General features: G+C 33.9%; 1 long non-coding RNA gene across 2 annotated transcripts in view; it reads right to left on the bottom strand.

Annotated features, from left to right (window-relative positions):
* Positions 1 to 3,024: 3,024 nt before the first annotated feature.
* Positions 3,025 to 10,640, bottom strand: part of LOC118166733 — a 21,718-nt gene continuing 14,102 nt past the window's right edge. For both annotated transcript variants that reach the window (XR_004750695.1, XR_004750696.1), the window contains 2 exons: positions 4,560 to 4,724; positions 3,025 to 4,178 (listed from right to left, as the gene is read on the bottom strand). This is a non-coding gene — a long non-coding RNA (uncharacterized LOC118166733). The remainder of the gene's footprint in view (positions 4,179 to 4,559; positions 4,725 to 10,640) is intronic.

Consider the following 10,640-nt stretch of genomic DNA (forward strand, 5'->3'; position numbering starts at 1 on the left):
TTTCAGAAAATGTCTGGATTACTTAATTTTCTTTTTATTTATGAGCTTTGTTGCTTAAAGGTCTTTTCTCATTTCTTCTTATTTTGTATTTCAGAAAGCAAGGGCGTATATGCACACATGCTCACACACAACCACACACATACACAAGATTAGATGCCAATTTTCCAAAGGAAAAATGTCAATCTCAGAAAAGAAATTCTATCTTGAAATTTTCAATTAGGACTTCCTCACAGCTGTTTTGGAACGCTATTATTTTTAAAAGGTTAAATGTTTCTGCCAAAGTGAATTTCAAACAACACTTAAAAAATTATTTTTTACTATTGCCTAAATGTTCTACCCTAAACAGTTATTCTACATATCTGGAAGGCATGTCCTATGTGGAGAGGCTGAGGACACTTGGATTGTCTAGTCTGGAGAAAAGAAGGCTGAGAGGTGACCTCATTGCTCTCTACAGCTTCCTGAGGAGGGGAAGTGGAGAGGGAGGTGATGGTCTCTGCTCCCTGGTAACCAGTGACAGGACAGACAGGAATGGCACAAAGCTGTGCCAGAGAAGTTTGAGTCTGGATAACAGGAAAAAATTCTTTACCATGAGAGTGGTCAAACACTGAAACAAGCTTCCTGGAGAGGTGGCTGATGCCCTACGCCTGTCAGTGGTCAGGAATATTTATTACAGAAGGTGTCAATTTAATAGCTAAGCAAGGAAGTCTGCTTAAATAAGACCCTCCACAACTCCATTGAGAGCAAACAGCTGGAAGCTTAGGCTTGAATGTTGCATTGACACAAAGTCAAGAAGGAGCTCTGTCACAGTCAGGCATTGCTCAGGCAAGGAGGATGTCTCACAGTAGTCTAAGAGCTGTTGGTGTCTGCTTTCCAGCTGAAATCATGACTCAAGATGTGACTGGTTTTTCTTCTGTTTCCTATCACAGCAAAATTAAATGGCATAGCTAGAACAAGCAACCATATGCACAGAAAGGAAGGGAAAACAAAATAATTGTAGCCTGGAGCTACTAAAAGTTCTATTGTTTTTCACTTCAACAACATCAAATGTATATTCATTTTGCATGTTAGCAGGCATGCCATGTATAAGTTTGGGACTAAAAGTTCAACTCCCAGCCATCAAGATCCACCCAGTATTTTTCACAAGATAGATTGATCTTCAATACTAGGCCCCTTTGTCAAAATTCATGTTAGTTTCTCAAGATTTTACTCTGTTATTTTAAACAGCCATTCTTATAGAAGGGAAGAGAAATTGAGAGAGAGGAATGAGTTGGTATTCCTTGTTATAGCATCCATCCATATGTGAGTATGAAGCTCATGTTCAGTCAATCACTTGTCAGATAAGAATAAGGAAAACAGAACTGGTTTTACACATTGCTCAGCAAATGCTACCACCTATTGTAAATACTGTGAGAACATTTTTGCCATGTATTGATTTTTTCTCACACCTTTTGGAACCTTTCAAAAGTTTAAAGAGATATTACCATATAATTGTTTTAATTAATCGTCTTTAGTTCAAAATTAGAAAAGCATCCCCACTTACAGATTTAATTACAATGTTAATATAGCTTTTAAACTCTGCAATCATTATCTCTTTTTAGGAGGATCTAATCACACAGGCCTTTTCTGCTGTTATTAGAGCCATCTGCTTTGTCCAATAACATTAATTACAGCATGGGAATGCTTATTTCCTCTAAATGTATGCAAAATACTTTTACAGTTGATACAGAGTCGTCAAGAAAACACGTGTATAGACATACCTATATATATTCAGAAAAACATATATAGACCACAGTTAAAAATCCTCCAGCACCGTCAAAAACACCACAAGAAACATACTGCATCACAGCTGTCAGTAAGTAGGTTTACACTCTTGTGCATTCAGATAACTGAACTAGAAAGATCATTCCTCATGTTGAAATTAGTTATAGATCTTATTTCTTTTATCTGCTCTCCATATGATTAGTTTCTATTCAGGAGGCTAGGTCTACATTTGTCCCTTTCATGTACTGTGACATGTTCTGGTGTCACTATAAAGTATTTTTATTTCCTGCACACTTTGAAGTATATATTCTGTAATGACTCAGGTGTGATTTACGGCCATATCTTGTTTTTCTAGTCCTTATCAGAAAATAAAGATAGCACAGATATATCAGTTTGTTTCAAGTTGTGCCCAACACTCTCTTCCATTGCCTCTTGTTTTAATTCCATTAATGAGTGGACAAAAGTAGAATTGACTATACCTAATCCTAGTGCATATGGAACAGCTACCTGTCATCTCAGCATCTTTTCTCCTTCTGCTATTCATGCAAATTTCTTCTTACTTAATTCAACACTTTATTATACATTTCTTCCATCAAGCACAGCAAGTCACCATGTTTATAATGCAGATAAAAATAAAAAATAAAAAAGAGTGAACACAACTTGAGGATTGAATATTTAGGTTTATTATATTTTTATTGCTTATCTGGGACCTAGATTGCAGAATCTTCAAAATAAAAGGCGGGGTGTAGAAAACATATTTTTCTCTCTCTTGGTACAACTCTGGCATAGCCTAATTTGTGATATCTGGAATTAAATTCAGAACGTTAAGGCCTTTTTTATATATCTCTGCAATGTCAGCTCACAATCTGGTTGCTACTTTACATTCACATTGGATATAATTTTATCTTTATTTTTCCTCTGCTTAGCTATTGCAGAATGCTGATGTGTGAATTTACTTACTAATACCATCTTTAGATTGCCAAAGTTCTCTTCTAAAACAGCCTTTTGATAAAAGTTTTCAATTAGTTCCTTTCTTTTTTTTTAAACCTCCACAATTTTTAAGCATGTTGAATATGAGACAAAATTTTCATTGGATTTGGAAATTCATTTAAAGCCTTTTGAAAGCTCAGTGCTTATACTGTATATGTGTGCAAGCACACATATGTCACTTCTGAAGTTAAGTTTTGAATTTGCTGACCAAATACATCCATGATATGGAAATCTATAATATATTTTCTTCTGTCTCTTGACAGAGGCTTTAAAAGAATAAATACACATTTCTCAGTAGATGTCATCAATAAGTCTACCAGAATCTCATGTCATAATGACTGGACAAGGCTTCTTTTGGTATTTTCAGTTTCCTAGAAAAGCAAAAGATTTGCTATAAAAACATAAGTTGTATTTATATGCAACTAAATGGCAGTAGAACACCCAGTTTTACATCTTGCTACATTTGTCTTGAAGAAAAAAAAAAAAAAGGATAGGGGCAAAAAGTGAGCAACAGGAAAACTCTGTTTAATACCCAAATAAAACGTTTTACATAACTTATTTTTACTATCCCAAAAATAAGTATGCCAATGTTTTCTAAAAGTTAACTTTGATATTTCCACAAATAAGTATTCTGGAATTTCACACTGCAAAAATCTTTCTTTCTTTTTGAGTACTGGAAAAATTTTAATTGCCAAAATTACCCAAGAAATAAAGTATTATTTTCTATCCAGTTCTAGGCAATATTAGAACTATACAAAGAAAAGTAGTAGAGTCATTTTCTATTTCTATATTTCTAGGAAACTCTTTGTGGACTAAAGATACTATAAAGATACTATGTTTTATAAAATGTAATACATTACAACTGTAATGAAGGTGTAGTAGTACCTTCAAAGAATGTTTATCATTCTCCTAATGGAATATGGGTCTAAAATGTTACAAAATATAGTTTGAAAAATCAATTGCTTATTTCTTATGCTGGATTTATTCAGTTACTTCTACAGCTTTGCCTGAGAGAATGCTTCTATTTACTTTCAAAATTTGATTTTTTTTTACAAGAAATGCATTGAGTATGATCTGCCCAGATGGTGTTAAATATTTCATGTTTTCATCTAGAGCAATTATTATTTTCTCATTAATCAATACTTTTAAATATCTGTCTTCAATATAAGATCTAAGAACTTTACAGCATGAGCTGCTTGTTCCCTGAAAATCTTACAAATCTGTGTTTATCATTTAGCTTATGTTGTTAATATGCTCTGTTTCCTTTGATATCTGTATAAATTAGGAATACTCAGAAGCTTGACAAGGGTATTTGGAATCCTGTAAGATTAAGTCCAGCTTCTTACAGCTCCTAAATAAGCCTTTCAGTACACCATCCTAATAGGTCCTAACTTCACCTGACTCATCAAGTCATACTCCTCTCTAATCTGGTGATAAAAAGAAGAGACAGAAGAACAAAGAGAAAGAAGATAAATTCTATGAATAGGGAATTCTATTTGTCATGGAAGTTCACGATAGCACACATGTACATTAGCATGTACTAACATAGCACAACCTTAGTTTTCCACTCTGATTCCTATAACGGGTCTTATATCTTATCTCATTTATCTTTAGCAGACATATTTATCCAATAAGAGAAAATCTGAATTACAGTATACTTTGAAAGTGAAAGGTTTTCTCTTTTTAAATACAGATTAGTACCAACTTTTTTCTTTCAACATTACCTGAAAAATGTAGACTAGAAACAATTCAGGTGCAAATATAAATTATTTTAATTACCTTTTAAAAAACCTTCCAAATCTATGTACCTCTCTTCCTTTTCCCTGCAAACAGATCAAGGCCTGCTCTCATTGTTTTTCTGATCACATTTCTTCTACTCATTCAGTTTTGCTTCTTGTCACCCAGAACTGTACGCCTTGAATCTTCTCAATAACTTTGCAGTGCAGGAAGTAATTATTGCTCACATTTCACACCTAGAAAAGAAAAATAGAGAAAATGCAATTACTCAGGCAAAGCCACTACAGAGAGTAGTTCTAGGAAATGAACAGACATCTCTTAGTCTAGCCTTCTAATTAAAAGATAATTTCTCAGTTGATTTCTGACTTAGCAAGCTAATAAGATGCATGTATAAAGCACAGTAGATTATTCTAATATTTGAACTAGCTCTGTCTAGTATCTTCTTATATTTGTCTTGCAAAGATGCATACCTTCAAACCCCACTGTCCCTCCAGGTTGTTTACAATAAATCCTCCTTGGTATCCATATTTCCATTAGCAGATCCCTCCACTCACAGGGCAGCAAAGGAATGCTGGACACTCTCTAGACATTTACCTGTTAATAACATGAATGTTTGAAACCCTACAAGCTCCTGGTAAAGATTTTTGCCTGCTTTAAGCTATCATCATCTCCATCATCTCCACAGCCACTAAAGTCCTGATGGACAACATCCATGCATATTCTCCAGCTGATTCCCCTTCTGTTAAATCCAGCAGGAAATGTCAGCGAACACAGGTGTTTCAAAAAGTCATCCCCTCCTGATTTAAGTAATTCAAATGACTGACCACCTACTAAGTTCACAAGTCTTTTTTTTTTTTTTAATGAAAGATTATAGATCTATGTTTATCATTCCTTTACATACAGAAATAGCTTTTTTTTATCATTTGCAAATCATTATCAGATCACTCACTCTATTTGACAGTCAAATATATTGCGTTTATAACTCCAAAATAAATTTCTGAAAATATAAAATATTCTTGATTTTTTTTTCAAATTTTAACTATCACTTGTCAATACAGACCTCAATATTGGCACAATATGTTGATATTGATCTTGGAAATCATTTCTGTTAAACTAACAATATTCTCCTAATTTTATTGTCTACTTTAATATTTCTGTTTAGTCTTTAGATCAAAGAAAAGGTGTTACTATAATACAAATAATAAAATTACATTCTTTCCAATGTGATTTTAAACTGTTAAAATTAGAGGTCTACACATGAATAGGACATGATGAATAGGACATGCTCCCGCCAATTCAACGTAATTATACTATTGCAGTACTGTGATACAAAATATATATTTGTATAATAATCTAAGAAATTGTCTGTATTGAAATATTCAGCACTATGAATTACTCCATATCACATATTCTTATTCTAAAAAGGGTGCTAAATAAATGACCATAATTTGCCATCTTAGTTGTGAAATAGAGTATGCTGTTGCTTCCATGAGAATAATCACACCTGTAAAAGAATGTTTTTTGGACATTTATTCACAAATTTCACTTCATGTATAATTATTAAGTAGAGCCAATATCTCAAAATAGATAATCCATACAAAAATTTTTAAGGTCTAGTTGGGAGACTGACAGTGAGTTCTGAAAGGCATTATTGTAATGTGTTGACTTTCTTGTCTTTGCTGTAGTTGCAGTTTTCTAGCCACACTCAATGTAAATTGATGAGTTTCATATAAGATATTGCAAAAATACCCATTTCAGTGTTTGGACTGCTGGCCAAGCGATTCTTTCCCGTTCAGCATCACTAGTGTAATGTTCTTTCTTTTATGAATTTCTATTTTTATGAGTTTTTGAGGGAAACTTGCCTAGAAAATGCAATGTGGGGCTGCTCAAACATGTCTAATAACTCTGTGTGTTTTGATTTGATCAAGGGTGCTGGTGTAAATACAAAAGAAGTTGTCATGGTCTCCTCAGCACAACACCCCATCAGTTACAGGATTTGGTTTTGTTGTGTAGGCAGAAAAACTATGGGGAAAAGAAAACTGAATCTTCAAGATATTGGATGCTTCTTCCACTTAACAGACAAAAAAGCTTTGAACAAAAGCATCCCTGTATGCAGCAAGCAATTGCCTAATAACAAAAAAACAAGCAAGTTAAAGTATAATGGAAAGGTGTAATGAACAGTTTATATCCTTACTGTAAATGCATATGATTGCTATATGATTATCTTTAAATACAGATGACTTTAAATTATCATTAGGATTGTGAAGTGAAAATAATATAAAAGAGTAAAATCCTGCAAACCTGCATGCAAACTACTTGCCGGTTTAAGTACCCTCAATCAAAAGAACAACATACAATGCAATTTGATGATGGGAGGATACAAAAAACAACCTGCAAAGCAGTACTTCATTCTGTTAAGCACTGACTAAAGACATAACCTCTAATCAAACACTTTGGAGAACTGCCAGCAACAAGGTGAGAGAAAGCAGAAAATTCCTCCAAAGACTGAAATCACCACTAAATTCTGATAGAACTAGTGGAGTGTAGGTTCATGCTCCATACCCCTCTCATTTCTGTGGAATTCACTGATCCAGATTAAAGATAGCTCATGTAAACGTGCAGAAATGGTTTACTGGTTGTGACCAAGGACTATCTGACCCAGTGCCGTATCTCAGTGGTAGCCAGGAACAGAGGTACAAGGTAGCATAAGAGCAGGACAAACATATTTTCTCCAAATATCCTTCCAGTCTCTAGCTAAGGCATCCTTGTCTATTTCTTTTTGACTACAATTTAAAGGCTAACAAATGAAATACCTAGTTGTTACTTGTTCCTCCTTATGACAGTAAGGACAAAGGTTTCCTGCCACACTGACAACAGTCCTTATCCTTAGCAGAAAATTCTGAAGGCGTAGAAACATAAGCAATGGTTCAAGTAGTAATAAAAAAGAGTAGTCAGGAGGCCATTCACAGGCTAGATAGAACAAAGATGTTAGAAGCAGGTATGGATAACGGGTAACACAGCTGGGGAAAAAAAAAAAAAAGGTCCAGCAGTCCAGCAGTTAATGTGAAAAGGGATGCTCTCACTACAGCAAGGCATTGAAGATTGAAGGAACTCAGTGTACAACATGCTTCTCCTGACCCATGTGGAAAATGTACTGGGGGAGAACAAGAAAAGCACATCCTTTCAGATTAGCTTCTGCACAATTGGATTATTTGAAGAAACCTGAAAAATGCTGAATGCTTTACCTGTTGCCAAACTATTATAACATATTATACAACAATGTTCTAATGGTTTACTAATTGGAAATGCAATGTTTGGTTTGACAGTAAAATTAATTTAAAAGTAATAAATGCAAAAAAGTCAGATGTGTGGGAAAGGAAGAAGAGAATAGTCATTATCATGAGGAATTGCAGGGAAACAAAATACCCTTTATTTACTTATTTATTTGGCAATCAGTAAGAAAGCCTGGCACTAGCCATCTGAATTTGTCATGATTTCAAAGACAGAATGCAAACCTCTATCATTTCTGAGTTTGAAACTTGTGATCATTTTTTACTCATGATACATTTATTACATTATTTCCAAAATAGCTTTTGAATTTATGTTGAATTTTCCTCTTTCCCTCATCAATCTTAACATCAACAATTGTCTCTTCTTCCATACATATACAAAGACCAAGGCTGAAAAAAAAAAAAAAAAAAAGGACTGAAGAGGTCTACAATCTATAGGTACAATTGCAATTCAAATAAAAATCCACAAAAGCAATTTACCTCCAGGAAAGACACCAAGATAGTTGATAGAAATTACAGTGCCAAATTTAATTTAAGAAAAAAAATTTTGATGACATTAACTCAAAGAAGGCAATGCAATGTCTAAGGCTATCACTCAAGACCTTTCCAGAATCACAGAGTCACAGAATCGTTGAGGTTGAAAGGGACCTCTAGAGGTCATCTGGTCCAGCCAACCTGCTCTGCCACTGAACCTTTAATGTAACTTGGACATAATGGCTGGTCCAAGGTAGAGGGAATTTAAATAATAATAATAATTTCAAAAATTCCATTAGTATATATAGTTTAATTAAGAATGTGTTCCTTCTTTAGGAAAATATTATTTTAATGACAGTGGTTGTATTTTTTTGGACAGTAAAATTTAGAAAAAGTTTTCAGGTAATACAGTGAGTCCAGAGGAGGGCCACAAGGATGATCAAAGAGCTGGAACACCTTTTCCTATGAAGACAGGCTGAGGGAGTTGGAGTTGTTCAGCCTGGAGAAGAGAAGGCTCTGGGGAGACTTCATTGCAGTCTTCCAGTACCTAGAGGGGGCTACAAGAAAGCAGGAGAGGGACTCCTTGTCAGGGAGAGTAGTGATAGGACAAGGATCAATAACTCTAAACTACAAAAGGGTAGATTTACATTAGATATTTGGAAGAAATTATTCACTGTGAGGGTGGTTAGGCACAGGAAAAGGTGCCCAGAGAAGTTGTGGATGCCTCATCCTGGAGGAATTTAAGGCCAGGCTGGCCTTTGAGCAACCTGGTCTAGTTGAAGGTGTCTTTGCCCATGGCATTAGATTTACGGTTACCTTCTAACCCAAACTGTTCTATGATTCTGTGAAGATATTTTTCTTCATTTTCTAAAGGCTTCTAGGCTTCTAGTTTAAATTAAAAATGTATATTTATGTAAGTATAAATTTACTGTATTTTGAAATTTTATGCAGGAAAATATTGTGTTAAACTATTTGATTGTTTTTTCCCCTACATTTCTGTCCTTTCCTATTTTTTCTCTAATTTTTTCAGTTCTTAAATACTTAGCACAAAGATTGACTTCTTAGAAAAACTTAAAGTAGCAAGTAACTGTAATACAGTGTAAAAACACTACATGATTATATTTTTGTTTTCAAAACTGGACAGTTTCATGCTAAAGGACATGTTTTTTTAAACAATGCATAACTAATGGGCTCTTCTTAGCAGTACACCTGAAAGTGTGTTGGGGTATGATTTTATTATTATTATTATTATTATTGGTCATTTTAATACAGTGAAGTCTCAAAAGAAAAGGTAAATTAATTCTACTTCAAAAAAGAGGTTTTAGTAATTTGGATTTATTTCTATTGAGGGTGTCCCTTAAAACTGAAGATTAACAAAGAGCTATGTATGCCATTCTATAGAAAACAGAAATGATAAAGTATCAATTTTAGTCTCCCCTATCATGCTAAAAGTAGACAGCATCAATTTTAAAGTATTTGGAGGTGGCTTTTTTACTTTAAAAAAAAAAAATGTGAAAGAATTAAGTATTTTTGATACCTGTCAAGGATACATGGAAGCAATTTGGGAAGGTGCTGTTAATATCTGCTGCATCCCTTTAGTTTGAGAGTTAATCAGGGCACCTTCAAAACACATATTTGTTTATTAGAAGTTCATATTTCTTGTTTCATCCTCAATAACCATGTAAGTCTTCACACATAGCTGATTTATGGAGACTGTTTCACAGAAGGAATTGTCACACGCTTTGTTTAAATTGGGGTCTGGAAGGCTATGTGTAACAGTATTCCTGATAATTGGTTCTATTATGAAGCACTGTCATGGTCAATTTTCCAAGCACAAAATAGACTGCTTAACACTGCCTCCCAAGGAAAAATAAATAAATAAATAAATAAAATGTGCTGCTTCAACAGCACAAATTTTGATTACATACAGTAAATGCAATTATACCTCACATAATTCAGATGCCAAACCTGAAATTTGGACTGTATTTTGAACAATACAGAATTGCCACAGAGCTCGAAACAAAGACATGAAACGCTATAGTTTGAATTATTCTTTAAATATAAAAGAAGAATCCATCTGTCTTTTCCAAGTGTACTACACTGCTACATGTTTCATTTTAACTCACTCTCTAGCAGACCTTCGCTACTTCATTAAAACATTTTTCAACAAGTCATACATATCTGTGGTGTAGCAATCCATAGTTTATTCATGTTGAGTGCCTAACCTTTCTCAAAGCAATTTAGCAATGTTTCTCATTCCTTCCTTTTGTAAAATCTCATCTGAATGGCTCTGAAGCAGAACTGGGCAAGAATTGATCTATACATAGATCTTTCTAAAGATTAAAATAAAATAAAATAAAATAAAATAAAATAAAATAAAATAAAATA

This window comes from Oxyura jamaicensis, chromosome 4, assembly GCF_011077185.1.
Source record: "Oxyura jamaicensis isolate SHBP4307 breed ruddy duck chromosome 4, BPBGC_Ojam_1.0, whole genome shotgun sequence".
NCBI classification, from domain to species: domain Eukaryota; kingdom Metazoa; phylum Chordata; class Aves; order Anseriformes; family Anatidae; genus Oxyura; species Oxyura jamaicensis.